General features: G+C 37.1%; 1 long non-coding RNA gene across 2 annotated transcripts in view; it reads left to right on the forward strand.

Annotated features, from left to right (window-relative positions):
• Positions 1–12,575, forward strand: part of LOC110211265 (uncharacterized) — a 55,992-nt gene that overhangs the window by 22,018 nt on the left and 21,399 nt on the right. For both annotated transcript variants that reach the window (XR_013485797.1, XR_002325339.2), the window contains exon 2: positions 6,413–6,507. This is a non-coding gene — a long non-coding RNA (uncharacterized LOC110211265). The remainder of the gene's footprint in view (positions 1–6,412; positions 6,508–12,575) is intronic.

The following is a 12,575-nucleotide window of genomic DNA, read 5'->3' on the forward strand; positions in this document are numbered from 1 at the left end:
TCACGTGTGTAGTTAGTGGCAGGGCTGGGACAAGAATTCCGGTGTTGTCTGCCTCTCAGGGCCAGCTTCATCCCGTTACATCTGCCCAAACTTAAAGGGGGGAAAAAAAAACCCACGTCGGTGAACAGCAGCCCAAAAATCCAACAGTTGTTAACCAAAGGATAGAGAGATCTTAGCCATGGAAGAATTAATGGCCCCAGGCTGGTGTTGTTCATTTGGGTTAGAACTTTGTGAAAGATTTCTTCCTTTTCAAAGGTGTAGCCCAGCACCCTAATTTCCTCATCCTTAACATAATCATAGATATTTAGGGGTTTGTAGGGAAATCACTTAAGCCTGTGGTAAGTTTTAGTAACTTAAATATTCCCTTGAATATGATGCAAGTGAAAAAAAATCATTTAATGCTTATTTAGCACCTACTACTGATTTTAATTTAGAAAATTTAAAATGAAAATGCTTGGGCTTTTTATGTGCATTATAAATTTCTGGATACAGCCAAACTTTCAAGTAGATACTTGTGTGTTTTGGTCAAAATACAAGGCTGTGCTACCTTGGAATATTTTACTTTTTTTTCCTAAATTGAAATGCTGTAAAAAAAAGTTTTCCTTTTTAGTCATTATTGCTATTAATAATAAAGTAATCATTCAAATATGTTGTCACATTGAGGCATTGTGGCATGTAATGGCTGCAGAGTTGGCCTCTGAGTTAGGAAGACTTCGGTTCAAGCCCTACCTCTGACACAGCTTGGCTGTGTGACCCTGAGCAAGTCACTGGACAAACATGTGCCCGGAAGTAACTCTCTAAAACTGTAGACTTTGCCTTGAGGGGAACTCCCTATGGTGATGAAATCTCATCTTAGGTCTAGGCATCCCCTTTCCATTATTTTTCCCCTTATCCTCTGAGTTCTTATTGTATTTTTGATGAATTTGTAGCGAAAAGTTAAATTGACTCTAACTTTCTGAACTCAGTGAGGCTGTAGGTGTATAAAGCTCTTCTAAGTTTTATTCTTTGTTGTGTTTGTGATCCTGTCAGGTTAAATTTGGACTAAGAGAGGAGAGGAAAAATGAAAGTCCAAATCTATTTCTAAATGAGCATGTTTGAATATGTTTGGTGTCTATCATCTTTAGATTACTTTCCTTACGCGTGTTCTAACATGTTAGAGCTCTCAGGTGACTTTAGTCAAATCTCCTGGGTTTGAGAATAAGAAGTTTGTCATCCTCTAGTTCTTATTTGTTTCAGAAGTACATTTTTAAATGGTCAGAATTCATACAAATTGATGTGTTCATATTATCAGTTTCCCCCAAATAAATCCATCATTTGTGTAGGGCAATATTTATGTTTATAGATTGGAGTTATGATTTAATTAAGCAAACAAGCATTTATTAAACACCTAATGTGTGCTAGGTCCTGGGAATATAAAGATAAAAAAGAAACTAATTTCCTGCCCTCAGGTGACTTACATTTTATTGGGGGAGACATGTCCATATAGAAGTATATACAATCTATCTATACCTATATTAAACTGCTCTTCTGCTTGAAGTTGGCTGCCTAACAGGGTCACAAACCTGTGGAAGGTCAACACTAACAGTACCAGATTAAGATGAGACATGTTTGTCGAAAGTGAAAAAGTAGAATGAATATCTATGAATTGACTCATTTTGCCATAAACTTTGATAAACTTTAAAAAAATTTTGAGGAGAAATGGTAGCTTTATGAGACTTCAAGGCCCTGTGGTTTCATCATTGATTTGACCCCCCTCTACTTACATAGATCAAGACCATTCAGCTGTTGTAGATGTTCTTTATAAGTTTCTACAACTTAAAAAAAAAGTCATTGCCTGGTAGCCAATCTGTTAATAATGAGCCCCTCTGAACTTTGTTGGGCTTCTTTTCAGCAAATATATAGTTAATTTTCAGGCCCATACTTGAAGTCTTTCCAGAACCTGCTAGAGCTTGTAATTCCTTATAACCTTTGACAACCCAAGGTTACCTCCACAAAATTATAAGGCACTGGAGTGTAATTTTAGTTAAGGGCATTAATGCTCAAAATAAAAAACAGAGTTCAAATCTAGCATATACCTCAATTTCTAAACATGGTCATGGTGTTTTGACCTAACTCTGTACAAAAAATCTATCATTGCGGAATGCCTGAATCTAGTGGGCACATCAGTATGCAAGTTCTTCTGAGAAAGAGAACACTGAATTTTGTAAGGACGTAGAATCATTGCATCTTTGAGTTAAAAGGGTCTTTAGGGGTCATCTAACAGAATGCCCTGTTCAGTTTTGGAATCCCTACTATAATATTTCTGAGGAGTGATCACTCAACTTCTCCTTGAATACTTTCAGTAACAGGGAGGTGGCTGCTTCATGAGGCAGCTGTTCCATTTTTGGAGAGGAAATTTGGTAGAAAATTCTTCCTTATGTTGAGCTAAAATCTGGCTCCTTGTAACTGCCCGTTACGGATCTTAATTCTGCCCTCTTGAGGTCAAAGAGAAAAAGGATTCCTCATCCTTTTTACAGCATTCATTTGCAACTTAAATCTTCCTGCAGGCTAAATAGTTGCTTCAGCTATCTTTTTTGACATAATCCATTGGACAACTTCTAGTTTGTCTATGGTCCACTTAAAGTACCCAGAACTGAGCACAATAAACTGGGTGTAGTCTGACCAGGAAAGAGTATATGTCATTTCCTTTGTTCTGGACATGTTTCTATTAATGTGATCTAAGATTAGTTGGGCTTTTTTGGCAGCCTGACCATGTTTTATTGAGCTTCTAGCTAAAATTGCTGGATTTCTTTCTGTCACTCAGTGTTAAGTTGTGTTTCCTTCTTCTGTGGCTGGGCACCTGATTTTGTGAACCCTAGAGAACGACTTGGATCAAAGTGAAGTTTAAAAGGTAGAAATGTGGACTCTAGGGGGAGAGATAGAAGGGAGGGCAGACTAGAGGAAGGAGTATTCAGAATGCATGCCATCTTGGGGTGGGGAGAGGGGCAAGATGAGTGGAAGTTTGGAACTCAAAATCTTGTGGAAGTAAATGTTGAAAATTAAAAATAAATAAATTTATATATATATATGTGTGTGTGTATGTATATATATATATGTGTATGTATATATATGTGTATGTATATATATGTGTATGTATATATATATGTGTATGTATATATATGTGTATGTATATATGTGTGTATGTATATGTGTGTGTATGTATATATATGTGTGTATATATATATATATATAATAAAGAAATGTGGACCCTGCCCACAATCCTGGGCTGTGGGGTCTTTAATTTGTGTTTTGTTTTTCTTTATTCTGTTCTTCACCATTTTAACTGCTCTTCCCAGCTTCATTCTATCTGAAAATTTGATAAACAGGCACTTATATTTTCATCCACCTGGGAAGTGACCACTTTCATGAAGATTTTGTGGATCCCTCTGGATAAAAATGACCCCTTCCTCCTCAAATTTTTCATAACGTCTTGTCTGACCCTTAACACTAACCACATTCTGCCTTGTGTTGCATTTATTTTTTGTGTGTGTCCTATCCATCCTGTCAGATGAGAGGTGGCCCAGATACTTATCATCTCTGTGATCATGGACAAGTCCTATAACCTCTCTGAGCTTCAGGGTTATTTGTTTGTTTTTGAAACAGGGATAATGATACTCATGTTATCTGTCTCTCTGGTTTTCTGAGGCAAGCTTGGCAAACTTTATAATACTTTGTAAATGTGAGTCATTATCCTAAGTCAGAGACTTTTGTTTCTTTTTCTCCCCAAGATCCAGCACAGTGTCTCGTTTGTAGCAGGCACTTAATGTTCGTTTGAGTAACATTTTTTATTGCACAGCACCAGGTTGAAGATAGAGCACTCTGGCATGCCACTGGAATAGTTGATCACTAAGTTATATGAATCCACCTAACGGTACTCTCAGTCCGTATTTCTCCATTTTGTCTACAAAGATCATCTTGAAAGCCTTTGCCAGACATGTCATCGAAATCCAGATATATTATCTCCTGTCAAAAAAAGAATGAAAGAAGGTTAATTTCCCAAACTACTCAGTGAACCTACAGGATACAGAGTTGTAGTACCCACCTTCCTGAGGCCATTAAGTAAGCCATGTCTAGAATTTGACAGAATCAATGTCAAGTTCACCAGTTTGTCTGTTGTGGGAAACTGTCTGCCCCACTCACGGTAGAGGTGTGTAATGTCTTGTTGTTAGAATTATTATCAACTCATATTTATCACTTCATAATGATCAAAGATTTACAAATTATTTTCCTCTCAATTACTGTGTGAAGGCAGGTAATGGATGCATTACTGTCCTTAAGAAGCTAAATCTATAAAAAACTAAAGTTCAGAGAGAGGCCAAGTGACTTACCCAAGGTCAAACCTTTGGTTAATTGGAAGGTCCAGGCTCTTTCCCCTACATCCTGCTGCCATTTCTACCCACCACCACTGTGATAGGTGCTGTGATGGTTCCTGTTCTCAAAGGAGAGATGGGCTATCTCCTGTAGCCTAGGAAGATAGGAAATAACACAAAAAACATCGACTAATGCAAAAGTGAAACATCAGTGCCAAATTTTTAAATAAAAAATTATTAGGAAGATTTTCCTTGCATCATGTATTGTTTTGGGTTCTGTCCTCTAGGGCCAAACAGAACAAATCTAATCCTTGCTCCTCATGACATCCCTTAAGGTACTGGAAGATGGTAATCAAGTCCTCCCTAAGCCTTCTTTATTGCACAGTCACTTTCTTCTTGAACATTCTGTAGCTTGTTAATGAGAAGTCTCATTTGTCAGTATACTTCCCCAATGAACATGGAGTCACAAACATGGTGGATAGGAAAGAGCAATTTATTGATGGTCAGAGGACTTGGGTTTGATTCTAATCTTTGCTGCTTACTGACCTCATATTACTGGGCCTCACTTTTCTCATCTGTCAAACGACGCATTAGACTAGACATCCCCCTAGCATCCTCCCATCTCTGAATCCATGGTCTTATGACCCATTGTTCAGACCAGAGAGGTAGTTACATGAATGACCTCATTCCTTGGTGATTTATCTAAGTGATAATCTTGGATGGCTCTTGTTCAGTCTCCCATTCCCCCAGATGAGATCCTCTTCAGTACTTTTGTGAATGGAAAGGAGCGGAAAGCTGTTTGAGGTAGAGGATGATCATTTTTAAGATAATAGTACTGGCTTCTGACAACAGGTGGCAGTGATGTCTGAAGGCTTGACAGCTCTTAAGTTGTCATTCATCAGCTGGGCAAAGAAGGGGTGCAGGTATACTTAGCCCTTAGCTCAGTCCTTCCCATACAGGGCACAATTACCCTTTTGCTAAGAAGGTATTTTGGGAACAAAAATCTAAGAGCACACAACATTTGTAATGTCTGTTCCTTGAGTAATCAATAAATATATCATGAATTTGTAATAAAGTCTTGAGTTTTTTTTTCTTTACTAACACACACTTTTAGTTTTTTTAAATTCTTATAATTCTTCACATCATATTCTTGGATCAGGAAGTCTGAATGATCAGAATACCTTGGCTAAGAACTTGTGAGCCAGATCCTTTTCATTTAAAAAGAGAAAAGGAACAATGATTCACTGCTTGGCTAATCCATATCCCGTGCAGTTGAAAGGAAGACTGATGAGTGCTTTTTCTGTGAGCAGAACATTGTGCTAGGCACTGGGAGAGATGCATCATTTAGGGAAAAGGTCATCTTTTCCCTCTTGGATCTTTATAACTTAGTAGTGAGGTTGAGCATAAAAATAATCACAATAATAAAAAAAAAGTCAAACAGATGTCACAGCCCTCATTTTGCATAAGGATGGATTAAGTTTCAATGTCAGCATAATAGTTTTTGTGGTTGCCAAGGTACATAGAACTTTGCATTATTCATGAAGCAGGATAACTTTAATTGACAGTGTCTGACCAAGGTGTGTCTTAGTGATAAACTTAGTCAATATGTAACCTGAAAATAAATTCCTAGTTGTTGTGAGATTTGGACTTCATATCCACCTAAGTATAAATGAATAAGTAGCAAATAAAATACTTTTGCTTTCATAGTTGATGGCTATTCAGTAGAACTCTAGCAAGTTGGAAATGGGTCGGAAGTTTCAGTATGACTGGACCGAGATGAATAGTTTGGTCATAGATCCCATTGATCATTTAGAGACTATAGAAAAAATCCTGGTGGTTTTAGTGGTTTTACTTGTTTTGATGGAACTTTCCTTCAAGAAATAGCAGCTATTAGCCATAGTGGTCATTCAGAAAGAGCTGACTTTGGGTTTATTTTATTGAACTTAGCATTTTTATAGTATTTTAATGTTTGCAAAGTGCTTTCTATATATTATCTCATTTGGTGCCTCCACTACCTACTTCAAAGAATTGTGAATAATAGATTGTTATTCTTGTTTTTACAGATGAAGAACTGAGACTCAGAAAGTATGCTACAACAGAAAAAGCTCTGACTGTGGAGTCAGAGAACTTGTTTCTAACACTGTCTGCGTAACCTTGGGTAAGTCACTTAGCTTACTTAGGTCTCAGTTTTCTCAGATGTCATTTGAGGGGGTTGGAGTACATAGCTTCTGATATCCTTTTTTAGCGCTACATCCATCATCTTATGAACATATGGAAGGTTAGGTGACTTACTCAAGGTCACATAGCTAGTAAATGGCAGACCCAAGATTCCAACTCAGGTTTCTTGACTCCAGATCCAGTGTTCTTTCCGACAGACCATTTCATGCTTGGACATCCCCTACAGTTAGGGATTGGATAGCGTCTGGGCCATTGGAAACACAAAGATTAGCTTAATGCTTGAGATACCAAAACAAATGCCTATTGGACTACATCAGCTGCCTGTTGGACATTGGATATCTCACATGCATCTAAAACTGAGAACTCTCTCTCTCTCCTTCTTCCCATCTCTTGCTTCTTCTTAACTTCTGTAGGGCACCTCCATTTTCCCATCACCTAGGTTCTTCTCAGGAAGTGTCCTCTACTCTTTGCTCTCTCTTCTCTCCCCTCCATATTCAGTCAGTTGCCAAGGCTTGTCACTTATGCTTCCATCAATATATGTTGCACCTGGTCTCTTCTCTTCATGCCTATTGCTACCCCTCATTCAGGATCTCATCACTTCCCATCTGGACTATGACAGTAGTCTCATTGATCTCTCTGATCTAATGTCTCCCCTCTTCAAGACGTCCTCCACATAGCTGACAAATTGATATTCCCATTAAACCACGAACCCCTTGGCAGTAAGTACTGTGTTTTACCTTTCTTTATATTCCCCAGCATAGTGCCTGGCACACAATGATCACTCTAGGCCGTTCTATCATTTTCTTCCATACCTTTGCACAGACTCTTTCCCATTCCTGGAATAAATTCCCACGTTACTGTTACCTCTTACTATGACCTTCAAATCTCTTAATATGGCTTTGGGCTTTAGCTTCCTCTTCTGGAAGTTGAGATACTTGAACTTAATTTCTGGGTTATTTCATATGCTCTAGCCCAAGGGGTTCTATCCTGCATCCCCCTCTCTCTACCACCTCCTCCAAATCCCTATCAGTCTAGTGATTTGAATAAACAGGTTTTTGCTGTAAACCCATAGTACTCTCATCAGATTCCTTGGGGTAAAGCAGCTAATCACAAAATTGAGAGGTATTATTGAAATACCTGTAATTATAATTTAGAAAGATTCTCTATGTCCTTAGGCAATGCGCTGATGAGCATTATCCTCATTTTAAATAGGCAAATCAGAAACTAAGGTTAAATAAAGGCAGTAGGCTTGACTAATATAAGTGATGCATGTCAAAGGTCAAGCTGTGGACATAATAACATAGTCTTAGTTTTTTAGTTGTAACTGACTGTTCTAGGATTGATCTGGTCTCTACATTATTTGAAAAGAGAAATGAGACTGGTAAGAATTTTCTGTAGACTTTTTTGGGCAGAAGGAAAAAGAGGAACTTTTCCTGCATTCTCAAATTCTGCTTGATTTTGCAATTTTTCTTTAATGTTTGTGATATAGCTATGATAAATCCATAATCTATAGATAAGGCTTGGATTAAGGTAGGCTTAAGGGTTTCTTGAAAAGTTTAAAGGAGAAATAGGGGAAAGGTCAGAGAGAGTGTTCCATGGTGAGGACTATCCCACTCTCACTGTCATCTCCCACCCTCCAAGCTAAGTTCCTACCTTCCTCAGTGTCTTTGAATTCTCTTCTCCAGAACCCCAACCCATATAGCCATCCTTGGTGGCTTCAGGATTTAGGTGAATGATCATCCTAACATCCTAACCTCAGTTCATCAACCCACGAAAACTATCTATTGGAGTGGTTACACCTTGGAATTCACCATCCAAAAGCAACTTCACATTCAAGATCCTGCATTTCTATCATAAATCATGAAAGCTTTCATCAAGCATTTAAGGCCTTCTATAATCTAGCTTCAGCCAACCTTAATCTTACTACAACCCTTCATCAGATTTGTGTTCCAGCCAAACTGGACTCCTATTGCCTGAACTCTTGACTTTATATATTTTCGCAAGCCTCTTCTCTAGAATGAACTCTAACTGCATGTTACCCCATTGAAATCCTTTTTTTTTCTCCATGGTCTAGCTTGGGTATCATGCCCTCCATGAAACCCTTCTTGATTCCCCAACTGAAAGGGATTTCTCTCCCTTAAGATTTTCTTAAATATTTTTTTTCTGCATTTCTCCCTTGTTCCTCCTTTCATATTTTGCCTTGTATAAAATACCTGTTAGTGATTTTTTTTTTCCTTCTGATTCCTCCCTGATAGACTATAATCTCCTTGAGAGCAGTGACCATACTTCTTTGGAGGCCATGTGTCATAGTGGATAGTTTGGGATTGCAATTCTGGTGACTTGGCTCCATCACCTGATACCTACTTGACCTTGGACAAGTTATTTAACTTCTTTGTTCCTCAAAAAATTTCATAAAATTTATTGTCAGAGTCTGAGTTTGAATTTCAACCCTGCCACTTATTACCTTTGTGACCTTATCCTTCCGGAGCCTTAATTTCCTCATCTGTAAAATGGAATTGGACAAGATGGTCCCTCCCAGCTCCAAATTTATGATTCTATGATTTTGTCATTTTTCATCCTTGCCTCCCCCAATAAACAAACATGTTTATTGAATTGAATCAATCATTTGTCCAAGGTCACATAGCTTATACTAGATAACTCAGGTCTTCTGACTCTCAGCTGGAACTCTACTATTTCACTCTGAACCCATTTGCAGGGATAACAAAAATCAGTAATAACTATTATGTTGAAAAACTTTTGGTTTACCTCTGGGGTGGGGACAGTAAATAGCATAGTACTAGGCATGAAGGTAATAGAGAGATATAAATGATCTTTTTTAAAAAAAATTTTTTAATTTATTTTGATTTATCAGCAATCACTTCCATATGCTTTTGAGTTGAAAATTTTTCTCCCCTTCCTCCCCCCACCCTCCCCAAGACGGCACAATCTGATATAGGCTTTACATTTACATACCCATTAAACATATTTTCACATTAGTGAAGTTGTAAGTAAAAATTAAAACCAATAGGAGGAACCATCAGAAAGACGAAACAAAACTCAACAGAAGGTAAAAATAAGTGATAGCGATTCGACTTCCATAGTTCTTTCCTTGGATGTGGACAGCATTTTCCATCCCGAGGCCTCTGGAGATGTCTTAGATCCTCATAATGCTGAGAAAGGTTCAGTTTAACAATCTTAGTCATTGCATAACATGGCTGTTATTGTGTACAAAGTCCTCTTGGTTCTGCTCACTTCACTCAGCATCAGACCATATAAGTCTTTCCAGGTTTTTCTGAAGTCAGCCTGTTCATCATTTCTTATAGCACAATAGTATTCCATTACATTCATATACCACAACTTGCTCAGCCATTCCCAATTGATGGGCATCCTCTCAATTTCCAATTCTTTGCCACCACAAAAAGAGCTGCTATGAATATTTTTGTACATGTGGGTCCTTTTCCCATTTGTTTGATCTCTTTGGGATATAGCCCTAGAAGTGCTATTGCTGGATCAAAGGGTATGCACATTTTTGTAGCCCTTTGGGCATAGTTCCAAATTGTTCTCCAAAATGGTTGGATCATTTCACAACTCCACCAACAATGTATTAGTGTTCCAATTTTCCCACATCCTTTCCAACATTTATCATTTTCCTGTTTTGTCATGTTGGCCAATCTGATAGGTGTGATGTGGTACCTCAGAGTTGTTTTGATTTGCATTTCTCTAATCAATAATGATTTAGAGCATTTTTTCATATGACTATAGATGGCTTTAATTTCTTCATCTGAGAACTGTCTGTTCATATCCTTTGACCATTTATCAATTGGGGAATGGCTTGTGTTCTTATAAATTTGTCTTAATTCTCTATATATTTTAGAAATGAGGCCTTTATCAGAGAGACTGGTTGTAAAAATTCTTTCCCAATTTTCTACCTTCCTTCTAATCTTAGTTGCATTGGCTTTGTTTGTGCAAAAACTTTTCAATTTAATGTAATCAAAATTATCCATTTTGCTTTTCATAATGTTCTCTATCTCCTGTTTGGTCATGAATTCTTCTGTTCTCCATAGATCTGACAGGTAAACTATTCCTTGTTCTCCCAGTTTACTTATGGTATCAGCCTTTATATCTAAGTCCTGAACCCATTTTGACTTTATTTTGGTATATGGTGTGAGATTTGGGTCTATGCCTAGTTTCTGCCATACTCTTTTCCAGTTTTCCCAGCAGTTTTTTTCAAAGAGTGGGTTCTTATCCCAGAAGCTGGGGTCTTTGGGTTTATCAAATAATAGATTACTATAGTCATTGACTACTGTGTCTTGCATATTTAACCTATTCCACTGATCCACCTCCCTATTTCTTAGCCAGTACCAAGCAGTTTTGATGATTGCTGCTTTATAATACAATTTAAGATCTGGAATTGCTAGGCCACCTTCCCCTGCATTTCTTTTCATTAGTTCCTTTGATATTCTGGACCTTTTGTTTTTCCAAATGAATCTTGTTATTATTTTTTCTAACTCTATAAAATAATTTTTTGGTAGTTTGATTGGTATGGCACTGAATAAGTAAATTAGCTTAGGTAGGATTGTCATTTTTATTATATTAGCTCTACCCATGAGCAACTGATGTTTTTCCAATTATTTAGATCTGATTTTATTTGTGTGAAAAGTGTTTTGTAATTGTGTTCATAGAGTTCCTGGGTTTGTTTCAGGAGGTAGACTCCTAAATATTTTATAATGTCTACAGTAAGTTTAAATGGGATTTCTCTTTCTATCTCTTGCTGTTGGGCTTTGTTGGTAATATATAGAAATGCTGATGATTTATGTGGGTTTATTTTATAGCCTGCAACTTTGCTAAAGTTGTTTATTATTTCAAGTAGTTTTTTACTTGATTCTCTAGTATATCATCATGTCATCTGCAAAGAGTGATAGCTTTGCTTCTTCTTTGCCTATTCTAATGCCTTCAATTTCTTTTTCTTCTCTTATTGCTAAAGCTAAGGTTTCCAGTACAATATTGAATAACAGTGGTGATAATGGACATCCTTGTTTCACCCCTGATCTTATTGGAAATGCTTCTAGCCTGTCCCCATTACATATAATGCTTGCTGAAGGTTTTAGATAAATGCTATTTATTATTTTAAGGAAGACTCCATTTATACCTATGCTTTCTAGTGTTTTTAATAGGAATGGGTGTTGTATTTTATCAAAAGCTTTTTCTGCATCTATTGAGATGATCATGTGGTTTCTGTTGGTTTTGTTGTTGATATGCTCAATGATGCTGATAGTTTTCCTAATATTGAACCAACCCTGCATTCCTGGTATAAATCCTACTGGTCATAGTGTATTATTCTTGTGATAAGTTGCTGTAATCTACTTGCTAATATTTTGTTTAAAATTTTTGCATCTATATTCATTAGAGAAATTGGTTTATAATTTTCTTTCTCTATTTTGACTCTTCCTGGTTTAGGTATCAACACCATATTTGTATCATAAAAAGAATTTGGTAAGACTCCTTCTTCACCTATTTTCCCAGATAGTCTATATAGTATTGGAATTAATTGTTCTTTAAATGTTTGATAGAATTCGCATGTAAATCCTTCTGGCCCTGGAGATTGTTTCCTAGGGAGTTCATCAATGGCTTGTTCAATTTCTTTTTCTGAGATGGGGTTATGTGAATGATCTTTTTAAAGGGAAAAAAATGGTATTATCCAATCAATTCAACAGGTCTTTTGAGGTAATTAGTGCTATTCTAGTTAGTTATTCTAGTAACTAGTGATATTGAAATTAAATACCTTGGGGAAAAAAGGCACCTTAGACATTGTTGGATCCTTGGGCATACATTTTCCCTGGCTCTGTGAGGGAGGAAAGCACATTGCAGACCTTAAAATGCTGCATCAATGAGAGTTGTGTTGGTGGTGGTGGTATTTACACTGTCATCTATAAAATGTTATCCATTTCCGATAGAGAACTGATGAACTTGGGGTGCAAATTGGAGCATATTTTTTCCTCTGTTTTTTCTTTTCCCTTCCTTTCCCCTAGAATGTGGCTAATGCAGAAA

Source organism: Phascolarctos cinereus, unplaced genomic scaffold (assembly GCF_003287225.1).
Source record: "Phascolarctos cinereus isolate Bilbo 61053 unplaced genomic scaffold, phaCin_HiC Scaffold_1;HRSCAF=81, whole genome shotgun sequence".
NCBI lineage: Eukaryota > Metazoa > Chordata > Mammalia > Diprotodontia > Phascolarctidae > Phascolarctos > Phascolarctos cinereus.